General features: G+C 38.4%; 1 non-coding gene across 1 annotated transcript; it reads right to left on the bottom strand.

The window, feature by feature from the left end:
* Positions 1–9,239: 9,239 nt before the first annotated feature.
* Positions 9,240–9,311, bottom strand: Trnaq-uug. The gene has a single exon. It is a non-coding gene; the product is annotated as a tRNA-Gln (tRNA).
* Between the last annotated feature and the right edge of the window lie 6,400 nt (positions 9,312–15,711).

Raw genomic sequence — 15,711 nt, 5'->3', positions numbered from 1 at the left:
TCCGTTTATAAAACAATTTTTTAAACACACTCTTTGTTCAAGTTTTTTATCCATAATGAAATTCGCAAAAATATTTCGCCGCCTACTTTTTGCTAAGCGATTACAAAGAAATGACGTTACAGATCACACTAAAAATTGACAACTAAAATCATTGCAGTCTTAGATCTCTTCATAAAAAAAAATTTAAACAATACGTCAACAACGGTTAATTTAAATGATACAGTCCGGTTCAATTTTGAACAGAAGGTATGTACAAATTCGATCTATTTAGAAATGCAGATATTAGATGAGTTTTCATATTATAAACCCAAACTTATACAAGATAACGTAACTAATGGCGTAATAATTTATTGTAATTACACTTTCTTAAAATATGAAAATATTTTGGCCTGCTTCTTCACGCTCATCGTTTCAATTTGATTTAAAGCAGAAAGTATTGAATAGTTTACGTTGTCATGAGCTTCGATAAAACGCCTCAACTCTCGTACGTTTTCTGTAGTTTCTGAACTGGGTAGAAGTGGTTTCATTTCAGTTATAGTGTCCTCGTCTGAAGATTGATTGTCTTTATCTTTCCTTTATCTTTTCACGTCTTTCAATATATTCTCATGTGTAAATATCAATATTTCGGGAAAAACTTGTTCCCTTCTTCAGTGCGGTGTATAAACCCGGCACCGAAAAAGGGAGACAGTGTTGAGTTTTAATTCCTAAAAACTTTTCACTAGAAACACGCAAACATGCATTGATTACTCATCTGTAAAATCTCCACAGACTTCTATGTAGGTTACAGCTGCATTGTGAACCATATCTGCCCAATCTTCTACTGCGTTACACATTTCAATTAACTGCAAGTCTTCAAGGTCTTCTCCGCTCACTTTGAAACAGTTTGCAATTGTTTTTTGAGTAACCATATCCCATGCACTGCTATTACATATTCGTGAGGCTTGGAGGATGTCGATTGTAATTTTGTTGTTCTTGTCCATATAAGCGCCAGTGAGAATGTTCTCAACTAGAAGACGTCGATAGTAGTGCTTGAAGTTTTTAATGATCCCTTGATCCATTGATTGGATAACGGACGTCATGTTTGCTGGAAGAAATTTACTTTTACATACATACTATTTTCCATTTCAGGTATGAGATTGTGAGTTGTACAGTTGTCGATAAAAAGCAGTATGTCCATGTTGGACCCAATGAAAAGTGTTAAGCACTTACCACTGCGCGCTACACTGCTCTCCTATAAATGCCAAAGTTGTCGGGTGTACATTTGCAAAATAACCCAGTTTTAAATGTAATGTGGTTTCTGCTCTTAAACCCTTCAAACGAATCAGTGCTAGCTTTGAAATCATTTCTACCCAATTTCGAAGCAAATTCTTCTGCTTTCGCTACAACCTAGTGTCCACTAAGGGAGACATACTTATCACGCAACTGTTTAAACCCTTTTAGGAAACATTCATGATCGTCAGGATTTGTAGGACCTCTAACCCAAATTGATTCTTCATTTTTAAGCAAAATAGGCAAAGCATTGGCAACAACTCCAAAGTCTTTAGCTACATCCGACTTAGTTCTCCCATTACTACACCGCGAATTGCGGTTGCCTACTCCGCTAAAGTTAGCGTCCTATACCATGAAAGTATCGACAGGAGGACAAACGCACTTTTACAACCCACGAATTTCTAAAATGAACTGAACATTTGAAAGAAAAGATCTCGCGAGAGTTGTATACATAAAATGCAACTGATTACGCATTAATTGCTGAGTAAAAACAGAGCTTCTATAATATATGAAAGAGTAAACATAAACCTATTTCAATCTTTCGTATCCTGTGAGATCCTTTTCGTACGAAATCTAACAAATAAACCAAGTTCAAAGTTGAATTTTTTTTCCAAAATACTTCGAATTATCCACGATTTTTTTTAACATCATAAATCTAAGAAATTCAAGGGACTAAAAGAGAAGTTAGAATTTTCCACAATTTCGAATTATTCAAGTTGGACTGTAAATGGATTTTTACGTTTTAAGGGTAAAATTTCGTCAGTCAACTAGCAACACAACAAGTAGTAACTAGCTTTCGAAAAACTTCATCAGAATTCTTTTTCCACTCGTCTTGTGATATCTGTCATAGTTTAGCTTTATTACGGGTACATCTCAAAATCATTTTTCATTTGAGATGTTCCCAGAAATTGTCAATGGGGTTAAGATTAGGTGATTGCAATGGGCATGCTAATACGTCAACGCATTGGTCCAATAACCACTTTTTCATATGCTTTGGATAATAAGTGGCATTTCTTCTTCAGTATGTTGTAGCATAGTACCATCCTCGAGAGGCTTTGTAAACAAATCAGTCCATATTCCTGCCTATTTTTGTTAATGGTCTCGTATCGGACTGGAAAAAATATTCCCAAGCTACCACACTACCATCCTCTTGTTCTACAGTGGCGATTGATGCTTAACGTGTAATATCTTTTTACCACTGGTCGCTTCGAATATAATCTGCATTTCGCCTACGTCTACGTAATGATGCAAACCGACACATTCATGTTATACTGCTCATTAATTTTTGCCTTTTTTCGAGTTGCCGAGCTTTTTTAAGATTTTGTGTGAAACAAAATCGATTCGATGTCTGTCTCTCTGTCACAGCCGACATATTCGGAAACGACTAGTGACTAGATTAGTGTTTTTCGAAACTGGTCCCATATTTGAGATCGAGTGAAAGGTAGGGGGAGTGAGAGGTCAAAATATGACCTCCAAAAAGTGCAACTGACAAATCTGAAAAAAATCACAGTGGTATATCTAAACGAAATCTAGACATCAAAATACATCGCGTTCAGATATCTGCACAAATAAAGTTAATAATGGTATATTAGGAAATGTTGAAAATTTAGCCGGAAACCGGTTTTTAACCATATATAAATAAAAAAATATGCGCAGAAAGTTTCTCACATAAGATGGACACAAAACTTTTATACCCGAAACACCAGCTTCCGGAATTCCGACTTGTTTATCTTTTTCATTTTCGTTTTATTAAATTATCTACCCTGGAATCAGTTTTTCTGGGTCGCCGGTTTTTGAAGCACTCTTCCCATTACCGGTTAACTTACGTTTCAATGCTTTGGGAACTGCACTCTATGAGATGCCTACGTGCTCACAATAACACATTGTTTAACATCCTTTTTAAACTCCACGATGTTATTGCGGAAATTATTTTCCATGTTGGAACAGTTGTATGTTTCATGAACTAAAACTAAAATATTCGATTTGACGCGGGAATCTTTTCATACAACAAAACAACAAATGATGATAACACAATAAAAAGGCAGAGATAAGCGCCTTAAAAAACCAAATTAGTTAAAAAAAAATTGAAAAAAATCAGTGGACGTATAATTTTGTAGAGGGCTATATGTATAATAGCCATAATAGACTCACCGCATTAGAAAATTACTGTATGTTTTTTTACGCCAAAATAGTAGTTTCACCTGCCAAATTACCACATCCATTAAAAAACCAATTCGGAACGCTCATTTGTTAATTAAAATGGTTTAAAAATTCAATTCTCATAAGGCGGAAAGAAATCTTTTCTCAAGGCATCCGGTTTAGTGTTTGTTACTCGTTACTTTTCAAGTAATCAATCAGTTTTTAACAGGAAAGTGGAAAATTTATGCGTGAATGGACAAATGGACAAAGAAACTGGATTCCATCGAACGATGTCAATCCACGTTTTCTGAAAATCTCCTTTTGGAACAGTTAAAAAAGCTTTCTACGGGGTTTTTGTAGAGCTATTTGTGCAGCAAGACACCAAACAACATTTCATCGTCCTCATCGGCATTTCACGCGGGAAATTAATTTTGACAGTTTTATATTTTTTTTAAGTAACTGCCAGTTGCCGCTCTACAGAACTTTCTTGGCTCGAGTTGTGACGTCACACAACATGGCGCAGACTTTTCAGTCTGTTTGAATTTGGTTGAGATTTGGTGGTCAAAGGGTAGTACAGGTCCCAGGGCGAAACATGGATTGGTACCCACGATGGAGCATAAAACCTGGGAAACGCCTGCTGAACCAGCACCAACAGTTCTACTACCAAACCCCATCCCCACGCTCCACGTGGTGACCGCTGGGTGCTCCTTAACGAAAAGCTACAGACCTAGAAGGATGTAGGCGCGTCTAAAAACGGGAGAAATTGTACTAATTGGTCCTCCACGTTGGGGGTTGGGTAGGGCTGACAACCCTACACGGAAAACAACTTGTTACGAAGCCACAACAGGAGCCTCGGACTGAACTGATAACACAACGACGAACCCGGCAACGACAACGGAATAACGATTTGCGCATTTTCTCATGGAGCGTGCGCTCCCTGCACAGAGATGGAGCTGCCAAGCAACTAGCCGACACCCTGTCCCAATATAGGTCTGATATAACAGCGTTGCAGAAGATGCGATGAACAGGGACCGGTTTCCTGAAGAAGAGTCGTTGCACCATATACTATAGTGGCCATTCAGTAAATCATTCGGTCTGAGTAGGTTTCTTAGTCAGCTTGTGTTATCGGCTTTGAAAACATAGGCGAACGGATATGCACTCTGCGCTTGCGAAGCAAATTTAGAAACATTAACCTCAGTAACGTTCACGTGCAAAGTAGGTCGAGACATTCGAGAGAACACTTAATACCAGATGCAAAGCTGAAAGACCTGGAAGTAGAGAACATACTAAAGTCCCTTACGGTTACAGGCCTGCTTGAGATACTATGATCAATAGGCACACTATAACCAGTAAAAGGGGCACAATAGTTTTTCAAGGACGCGGTGCGACTTTCCCTTAATAATAATAATAATAATAAAACGTTCATGCCGCTACAGAGGAGACTGCAGAGTCGGAGAACGATACCTTCTACGAGGCAGTAGAACGAACCCTCGAAGCCTGTTACAGATATGATATCAAAATCATACTTGGGGATTTTAACAGCCAAGCAGGGACGGAGCCCATATTCAGGCGATACGTCGGCTCCCATAGCTTACATAGGAATACCAATGGTAACGGACTGCGGACTATTCAGCTAGCAATGTCACACGAAATGGTTGTTGGAAGTACCTGGTTTGCGCAGAACGCGCCACAATCATACGTGGGCTTCTTCAGACGGGACCACTTTCAACCAAATTGACCACGTGTGGTTCAAATGCTGCCTCCTCTCAGCCCTGATGATGTCAGAACATATAGGGGGGGCCAATATAGACTCGGATCACCATCTCGTTGGCATGGTGCTCCGAGCTCAAATAACAACACCACCCAGAATCCCCTCTGACAATCCGATGAGAGTTAACACTGAAGCCGTCCACAACACAGCCCTCCGCAACACCTATAAGAGGGAAATGGATGCCGCAATAACCACAGTCAACAGAGGTCCTGGAGATGAAAGATCAACAAATGATCTTCACAATCACCCGAACAATGTTATCATAAATACGGCCACAAACATAATTGTCCTCAGCCGCAAAAAGAATCGGAACGGCTTGCTCGACGATGAATGTAATCTAGCAACCGAAGAATGCTCCATGCCGAGTAATGTTGCATTCTCAAAGAACGCCCAGCCCAGCGATTTATCACGAACTCCCAGGAAGCCTGGGAGAACCTACAAGTCGGTGAACTCGAAAAGTACGGGGAGCAACCGCACCAAGCGCGGAAGTTTTACCAACAAGTCAGCAGTATGAAGCCTTACACACCTCGATGCTCATCCTCCCGAGACAAAGAAGGAAATCTGATTTCCAACAAAATGGGCATATTGGAGCGATGGATTGAGTACTTTGGTGAACTACTGAACAACCAGAACATCGTCGAGTTAGAGATCCCGCCAACTGAAGACGACGGACACCAAGTGTAGAAGAAACAGTCCCTGTAATTCATCGACTTAAAAACCATAAGTCGCCAGGTGCTGATGGAATTACAGCCGAATTGATTAAATATGGGGGCGATCAATTACACCAAGTGGTTCATCAGCTTGTGCTCAAGGTGTGGGATAGCGAATCAATACCTAACAACTGATAACGGGGTATTATCTGTCCACGGAGGGGGATATCACGCAGTGCAGCAATTAATGAGGTATCACGTTGCTGAGTACCATCTATAAGATTTTCCCCGCTATCTTGCTAGGCCGGGTAGCCCCCTCTCAGAACATCATTGGCTCATACCAAAGAGCCTTCACTCCAGGTAAATCAGCAACAGATCAAATTTTCTCTCTGCGGCAAGCGATGGAAAAATTGTTGGAATATGGACACCAGTTGCACCATCTTTTCATTGACTTTAAAGCCGCCTATGATAGCATAGCCATGGTAAAATTGTACACGGCCAAGAGAGAATTCGGTATCCCGACGAAATTTATAAGACTGACTTCGCTGACCCTAACCAATATGCGAGGCCAGATAAAAGCAGCACTATTACTCTCAAGACCATTCGATATCAACAACGGTCTACGACAAGGGGATGCCCTATCATGCGTCCTCTTTAACCTGGCCCTGGAGAAAGTGATCCGTGATGCTGAGGTAAATGCTAGGGGCACGATCCTCTTTAAGTCCATCCAACTATTGGCCTATGCCAACGATATCCATATTATGGGAAGAGTGAACTGAGACGTACAAGCTGCCTTCATCCAGATCGAACAGGCGACGCGAGATCTTGAGCTGCACATCAATGAAGGCAAGACAAAATATATGGTGGCAACATCAGCACCCAAAACCAGCGAACCAACAACATCAAACCGCACTGGTCAAAAGGGAAGAATAAAGATAGGAGAATACACTTTGAGACCGTTGATAATTTCTCCTATCTTGGGTCGAAAATCACAACCGATAACAGCTACGACGATGAAATCCGCGCACGGTTGTTGGCAATCAACAGAACCTATTTCAGCTTACTAAAACTGTTCCGCTCGAAACGTCTCACGTCTCAGGGTCAAAGCTCTTACTGTACAAGACAATTATCTTGCCAGTCCTCATGTATTCGTCGGAGACTTGGGTACTTGCCAAGAAAAATTGCGAACTCTTGGCCGCGTTCGAGGGAAGAAACCTTCGAAGAATTTTTGGCCCCCTACATGAGAATGGAAGATTCCGTAGTCTACATAACGACGAAATTTATGAGCGATACCATAACCACAGTAGAACTACTATAGGCAGTACCCTTACAAAAATGACCCCACTTGCAAATATGCTTGCAGAAGCTTATCTGTACACATCAGAGACGCTAAACAAGGAAAAGGCATAATCTTCGTCAAATCGTATTGGTAAGAGAGAGATCGGTGAGCTTTTGCTAATCTGGTACTACGGCGTGCTCACCCATGTAGCAAAAAGTTGTTTCACGTATTCACTTATACATAAGCAAAAACTTGCCAATCTCACCAATACATTGGCAAGTCCGGGCGGTATGTCAAACACAGCTGATCGGGTTTTCGGTACATCTCGCTCATGCTCAAGGGCAAAACAATTTGAAATCGTGTGTACTCGCACTGATTTCCCCCCTTGAGGGGCAAGGGGGAGTGAGGTAGCTGTCTAGTATCTAACTGTGACCATGACCGTCCGGTTGTGGATAAAATCTGGCTCAATCGGCTACGGTGGGCGGGTCACTTAATCCGTATGGATGAGGATGTCTATACGGGCAATATCTATGGTAGAAGAAGAAAAGGTAGGGGGAGAAGAGGGAGACCCTGCCTGAGATTGAGCGATGGCGCAAAACCGGGATGTCTGAAGTCCCTATTAAGGCAGGCCTAGACCGGATACCGGTTGTTGCGCCGTTGATGATGATGTTGATAATTACAAACGAACAGTTTTTTTTAAAAAACGGTCTTAGAGAGTTTTGTTAGATTGCACCATAGAAGTGATTTCTGTCATTAGTGAAAATAAGGCGAGGAATCAACGTAAAGTGTACTTGCTGTATTTAATTTAGATAATGATTTTGCTAGCCTTTAGCAATTGAAAAATATTTACAGACAGATTTTTCACTTATGTACTATATATGCAATATGCATATGTATTTCTGGCAACCGAACTTTTTTGTTTCCTACCTGCCAGTAACTCAAAACGTTTAAAGTATAGGTGCAAATTGCGTATTGAGATAGCACATGTACCTTAAGGACTTTTTGTGAAAATTATTTAGGATAAGAAAAAAATCACTTCAGTTGTGTGATCTTTATTATGTGGCAATATACCATGTAAATAAAATATAGTAAGCATAATGAGGACTGATTCGTGAATTGCATTTAACGACAGAACAGAAACTTCAAAACAGATCTAAGTACAGCCGAAATTGAGAATTCACCCAAGGGATCAGCACATTGAACATCCATTTCCAATTCAACGCGTGATCATTTTGCCGAATAGTATTTGAGATTTAATCTCTCCGGCCAAAGCATCCGGTCGCGTTTTTATAGTTACTTCGTATCGTTAAATATACCACGAATGCATGGAGGAAAGTGGGAGGAATATATTACATAATTACGAATTCTGAAACAAATAAACAAATTATCAGGAACAATGCCGAAACCGAAAATAAATACTTTGACCGGTCGTTCTAAGTTTTTATCAAACTGCAATTAATGGGAGCTAAGGGATCAAAGCTTATTAACTGATTTTCGTATAAACAATCTGACCTAGACTCGAAGGTGATAAATGGGGAAACACGTAATGCAAAAAAGTAAGTAAAAGCTTAAGGCGAGTAGTAGTCCCTGTCACATTTTTTCCGTCCAACCACCACCGCCGTTCGCTTGGTCAGCATATCAATTTCCTCTCAAAATTAATAAAAGTGATGTTTATCGTTTGTAAAGCCTAACCAGCTTCTTTCATTGCAAAGTTGCCAGGCTATAAGCGGGGTTTGGGCGGCGCTTATAATTACGCTCCATTAAGCGAGCAAGAACCCACGCCACCGTTTACCGATTGCAGTTGATTTTAAGGATAATCGATTGGGACACTCAAAGGTACCCCTTCACGAGAAACTTCAAAGAGTAAAAATGGTTATGTATCAGTCGCAAAAGCGAGACACTTAACCTGGCTCAGCACTTATTTTCAAAGTAATATATATGGAACAAAACATGACATGAGTATGCATTATATTGAATGAAAATTATCTTATACTCAAACCACAAAAATAGTTATTAGAAAAAGATGTGCACGATGTGAGTTTTGAAACCAAGTGTCATCATAGTTGATAGTTCTTTTAAAGTGAAATTTTCATAAACAAACATTTAGTACTTTTGAAAAAAAGCTACGGCCAGGTCCCACCGAGATTTGAACTCGGATCGCTGGATTCAAAGTCCAGAGTGCTAACCATTACACCATGGAACCACATGTTCGGGGCAATCTCAATGCAGTACTTACAGATATACACAAGAACTACTCGTTATTTATTTTAAATTATCATATAAATGAAAAACAAAAATCACAAAATTTTAATTTATCGTTGTTCTAAACTCATTGAACTCAATAAAAATTCGCCTGTGATAACTCACTTTTTAATGGCTTGCTGTTTCACTTGCTTGCAATAGTTTAGGAAATAGTGTAAGCAAACGTCGCAAGATTTGAAGGATTTAACCTGCCAAAAGTCAAAATGAAAAAGTGGCTGTAGAAATGCAATGAAAATTGCAATGGTAAAGGCCAATCTCAGTAACAATAATACACAATCCATACTCCATCCATAATCTTTTAACATATACATACGTGTAGGTTTAGCTGGAAATTGACCCTACTAAAACGTACACGTTTTGTTGTCAGCGTTCTAAGTGTGAACATTAAAACAAAATGAAATGTTGAGTTATCTATCTGATATTTTCAAGTGATTGGGATGAATTTTGATAGTTTAGGTATGAATCAATGCTTCTTGATATATTTAAATAATGTTTAACGTTTTTTAATACTATTTCTAAAACGTCAAAAATAAGACCGTTTTGTAACAAACAAAATAATTTAATTTTTATATTTTGTTATATTTTTCTCCTCAGGTCCCGGAGTATTTCTTGTTATGTCTGTGTCTGTGTATATAGCTCACATATTAGGCTACATGATAACGTAGAAATTGGATGCGGATAACTGCGGATGGCAAAGTTATAGATTTTTTTGGTGAATAGAGTCACAAAAGAAAAAATAATCGAATATTGTTTCAAACGCAATAAAGGAGGATTTTCTTTGCTTTAAGTATACTTGGTTCTTCTGGTTTAACAATAGTAACTCGTAGATATCCCTACGATCGAATGTACTTGCAAGACTTGCCTAATTTCGACGAAAAATTCCAATATCTGGACAACCACTTGCTGTCCTGTTGTTGTAATTGAAGCAGTTTGAAACAATGATTTGCCTATTTTAAAACGTCTATAGAAGAAAAATAGTCCAAAGTCCAACAAGCAATATTCGTTAAAACCATTTCAGTTTGGTCAGAAGGAATGTTTGAACTACCAGCAAATAAACAAAAGAGACCAGGTCCGCATTTTAAATCACTTAAAGATTCTGATGAGAGGACCAAAAGAAGAACAACAGAAGAAATCCGTTCTTTACTTAGTGTTGGCTTATCGTTTATGCAGCTTGCGTATGGCAAGGAGTAAAGGCCGATTGAACTCATTTAATAATATAGGGGCAAATTCATTTTCGAACATGTTTTTAAAATGAGGTAGATAATGCATAATGCTGCAGCCGCTACGACGTCTCAAAACTTTAAAAAAGTTAAATATAAGTTCTACGGCGATTGAATTGAGACTATCTGTACTTCATGCCAGGATTTTAATTTTTGAAAGCGTTCCGTCAAATGTTGTACGTATGTATATATATTTGTTCGTGAAAATTGTAATCCTTTTTTAATTTTTAAATATTGATTTTTCATTTTTTTAGCTATCAAAATGCACTCTAAAATAATGGTGGCTGCCTAATTCGGATAAATCTATCTATGTCTGTCGTTCATTGTATGAAATTAGCATAAGTAGTGAAGGAATTAACCTATAATAGTTACTACGGATCACGTAAGTTAGTTTTCAAATTGCAAACTCCAAGACAATTTGCAAAAATTTCAACCATGTTCAACTCTTCTTAAAATATAATACAGTATAGAATGAGAAGAACATAGTCCGCAAAAATTATGAATCGGGGTTTTACGCCTAAGCGTTTTTCGTGAATAGTGTCACAAAACTTAAACTTCACAATTTCCCATTCCCTCAATCATTTAATCCCAGATTTAATGGATATTTTTTCAACTGGAAATGTCATGGCCTCGAAGATATAAGAGTTCAAATTTCAAATCTAAATTTAATATTGGAACACTACTTAAAACTTACAAACCTGCAAAGTTGACAAAAGTTGCCTCATTATGTTATATCTTGATGATGTCCTTTTGAATTGAAAAAATATCTATTTTTTATGTAGTTTCCAAAAATGGTATCGAATCTGGAATTAAATGATTGAGGGAGTGGGAAGTTGTGATTTTTTTGTGAAAGTCAAGCTTTTTAACAATATTTACGAAAAACGCTATAACTGTATAACAACAAACAAATAGTACTATCCATCACTGTCTTTATGGAGGATTCGATAATTTCAAGAGAACCGTTTATCTTTTCCTGAGGACGATATTCTCTCAGTGACGTCATTTTCCAATTAAACTTCCAAAACTAGTTATAGTCAGTATTGACTTTTTAGTACCAAAGGTATAATACCTTTTGAAGTTAATTAGTACCTCGGTACCTTTTTCCATTTTTCAGTACTTTTAATGTTGAATAGATACTTTTCAACATACTTTGCGCAAAAGTTAATATCCGGCAATATCATCATCATCATCATCAACGGCGCAACAACCGGTATCCGGTCTAGGCCTGCCTTAATAAGGAACTCCAGACATCCCGGTTTTGCGCCGAGGTCCACCAATTCGATATCCCTAAAAGCTGTCTGGCGTCCTGGCCCACGCCATCGCTCCATCTTAGGCAGGGTCTGCCTCGTCTTCTTTTCCTACCATAGATATTGCCCTTATAGACTTTCCGGGTGGGATCATCCTCATCCATACGGATTAAGTGACCCGCCCACCGTAACCTATTGAGCCGGATTTTATCCACAACCGGACGGTCATGGTATCGCTCATAGATTTCGTCATTGTGTAGGTTACGGAATCGTCCATCCTCATGTAGGGGGCCAAAAATTCTTCGGAGGATTCTTCTCTCGAACGCGGCCAAGAGTTCGCAATTTTTCTTGCTAAGAACCCAAGTTTCCGAGGAATACATGAGGACTGGCAAGATCATAGTCTTGTACAGTAAGAGCTTTGACCCTATGGTGAGACGTTTCGAGCGGAACAGTCTTTGTAAGCTGAAGTAGGCTCTGTTGGCTGACAACAACCGTGCGCGGATTTCATCATCGTAGTTGTTATCGGTTGTGATTTTCGACCCTAGATAGGAGAAATTGTCAACGGTCTCAAAGTTGTATTCCCCTATCCTTATTCTTGTTCGTGCTTGTGCAATATCACGTTTTACTTAATGACAAAATGACCGAAAAGTTGCACTTGTAACTTTACGCTACCTGTCGTCACTTTGTGAAATAGGTGAAAATTCCCGTAAAATCGCAAAAAAAAAACAAATTAGAGATTTAGATGAATGCAGTCCACCATATCATAAAAGGTATAAAATAACACACCGTTGAACAAAGAAAATGGCAGTTCGAAAATAACGCAGTCATTGGCAACTCATATAAAAGTTTGTTCAAAAGCGCCACGACATTGGAAAATGTTGCATCATACACGGGTGGACAGGTTCACTTTTAGAGCATACATAGAGTATTGGTGGGTAGCGAAATTTCATCTCCGAAAATAAACGAAAAGACAACGCTATAAAAGTCTTAGCGGAGGTGAAAATTTCTCCTTTTTACCTTGAACCTAAGCGGGCTCATAAAAAAGTACCATTTATTAACTTTTTGTCACATTTTTTAATACAATGATTTTTTCACTTCCGACAACACTGGTTATAGTATACTTTTGAACCGCAGCAATTCGGAGGATTTCCTGTTTAAAGTGTTTTTCAAGATTTTGATTTTCTAAACCATATTGTGTTTGAATACACAAGAGTACCTATCGATTACTGACTTGCTGGGTGAAAGATTAGAGCACATCATGAAATTCTACTTATCAGAGAAATCTATATGTAAAAACTCTGGGATTGAGAGAGATATAATGGAAAGTGTTCTATCAAAAAACTCCAAGAAGAATGTCTACTTAGCCTCCCTAAATGAAGTATGGCTTGAACTTGGCCCTCGAGATGTGAAATTAAAGTTGTAGCTATTTCTAATGAAAATACGGAGTTTAACGACATAAAGAAAAAAACCAGTAGCTTCTACAATGAGCTTTTTAAGGTTTTGTATAAAACAATATAGCCATGTGGGATATCAGATGAAAGGTCTTGATTAGTACTTTCCAAAACAGTTTTGACATAAATTGCAAAATGTGCACACCTAAAGTAGGAGAGGACTCATTTTCGGAAACCACCCAACCCAAATATCTGAGAAAATTTTCTGTGATGTGGTTATGTGAAATCTAAGCTTGAAAATATATCTCATCGCGATATCTGTTCAGATAACCCCCCCCCCCCTGCTGCAGTCCAGGTTGCTATTTCCACAACATCTTTGCCCTGCAATAATCGCTTCGACTGCCCTTAACATTAATACCGATTTGAGGGTTCCAATAAAGGCGACCACGTGACTCTTCACGAATGTCACATAGCAAGCTAATATTCATAAATATAAAAGGTGTTATAATATGAGTAGAAACAGCTAGCGTGTCGCGTTCCGCTTTGAATTTCTTAATTAAATGTTACGACGTGATCCTTGAAAGCATGACGGAATGAAGTACAAAAAAAAGAAAAAATCGATTTATTGAAAATTTTGAAACAGAAAATCTTCTTATACAAATTCTTTGTTTTTTTAAATGCCTAGTTGCATGTAGAACAGATTTACTACATCAAACGTGTTTTGTTTAGAATTACTTTTACTAGGAGGTTTTCTGTTGTTATCAGGGACTGAAGAATAGTTGCAGAAACCACTCCCGAAACTACGATACAATACTATAATAGGGATTGGACAAAACAAAATATAACATGCGCATTGCCCAGCTGAAGTTTTTGCTTACAATTAGCCCCAGATATTTGACCGTTCTAACTTTGGTGAAAAAACATCGCTGCGATTCATTATGGAAACTTCATAAGTGGGTCTCTCAGCGCCCTCTCAGCCGGCTTACAAAATCGAGCCTACGAAATATCTTTCGAAAAATTTGAGAAGACAACAAAATAATATATAAGTTAGCCGAATCGAGAAATAATATGACTAAGGATTTCCAAAATACTAAATCCATGAAGGACGAAGGGGAATCAGCAATATATAAAAAAACCGACAGGATATTTCGACGAATGGTCAAACGGGAAGAATTAAATCAACTCTTGGCCCAACTATAGAAGCTTCATCCCGTAATCGAAATATTTATATATGAGTATTTTTAACTATTCAAAAGATGAAAAATATTAAAACTTTAGTATCTGATGAACAACCAATTGAGCTTTGCAAAAAAAAATGGATCAGTGTAATTTTGTTTAATGAAATGCTCGAGGAAGCGGATATCACAGGAGTTCTATCATTCCTTCCTCTTCTTTGGCTTCGTTAACAACCAAACGACCACAGATATTTTCCATACGCTCCAGGTTTCCATCGATAAACGGTAAAGGCCTTTGACGGGATAAAAAAAAATGTTAGTGTGGACTACGTTATGATTCAAACATTTTCCTAAATGACTTATCATAATTATTCGTGACATTTTAAAAATTAAAATAACAGTAACACACCTCTTCTTCTTCTTCCTTTTTTTTAACTTGTGTCCCTTTCACAAGCGGGGTCAGCTAGTCGTGATCAGTAGCACCATTTTATTTTATCGAAGGCCTGATTTGGATGTAGTTGAGAGACTCTCAAATCCCCATCCAGGGTATCAAGTCACCGTTGTTTCGGCTTTGCCTTTCGCTCGCTTATTATCGACTTCGATGTTCGGACCAATCTTGGCGAGTGAATTGTCGTTACCGCAAATGATGTGACCATACTATCGAAGACGCCTTTCTCGTAATTTTTTCACAATCGGTGCAACCCCATATCGATCGCGGATATGCTTATATCGGATGTGATCAAGCCACTAATCCGACGCAGCATATTCGTCTCCTTTACCGCGAGACATCGTTCATTGTGTTTTATAGTCGGCCAACATCCAGAACCATAGAGAGAGAAGGATAAAAACACCTGCTGATACATATGAACAATGCCTTCGTAATGAAAATCGGAGCTCATCATTGATCTTTACTACTTCAATTGATTAAATCACATCAAGTATACAAGATATGTACGAGTAACTCATTCTGTACAATACTATATTCTGAAAATATTACTCTGTTGATCGTGTCAACTTTAGGCAGCAGAGAAAACATATTTGTTTGCTCCGGTTTTTGGTTTTCAAAATTATTTTAGCAACAAATATTCAACAGAAATACGCAGGAAAAATAAACGAAAACCAACATTATAATCTAAAAACAAGAACTAAACATTATGCTCTTTGTTTGCCTCTTGTTCACTATTGCATGGATTGGCTCCATCTATAAGGCATTCCCACAGTCCCAGACTAGTATTCAACCGTCTTAACCACTGTGGCACACGACACATGATTGATGCTTCTGTGCAAAGGGAAAGACTTTGAAGATTC

The sequence above is a fragment of the Hermetia illucens genome, chromosome 4 (genome assembly GCF_905115235.1).
Source record: "Hermetia illucens chromosome 4, iHerIll2.2.curated.20191125, whole genome shotgun sequence".
Lineage (NCBI taxonomy): Eukaryota > Metazoa > Arthropoda > Insecta > Diptera > Stratiomyidae > Hermetia > Hermetia illucens.
This window is presented reverse-complemented; position numbering and strand designations above follow the sequence as displayed.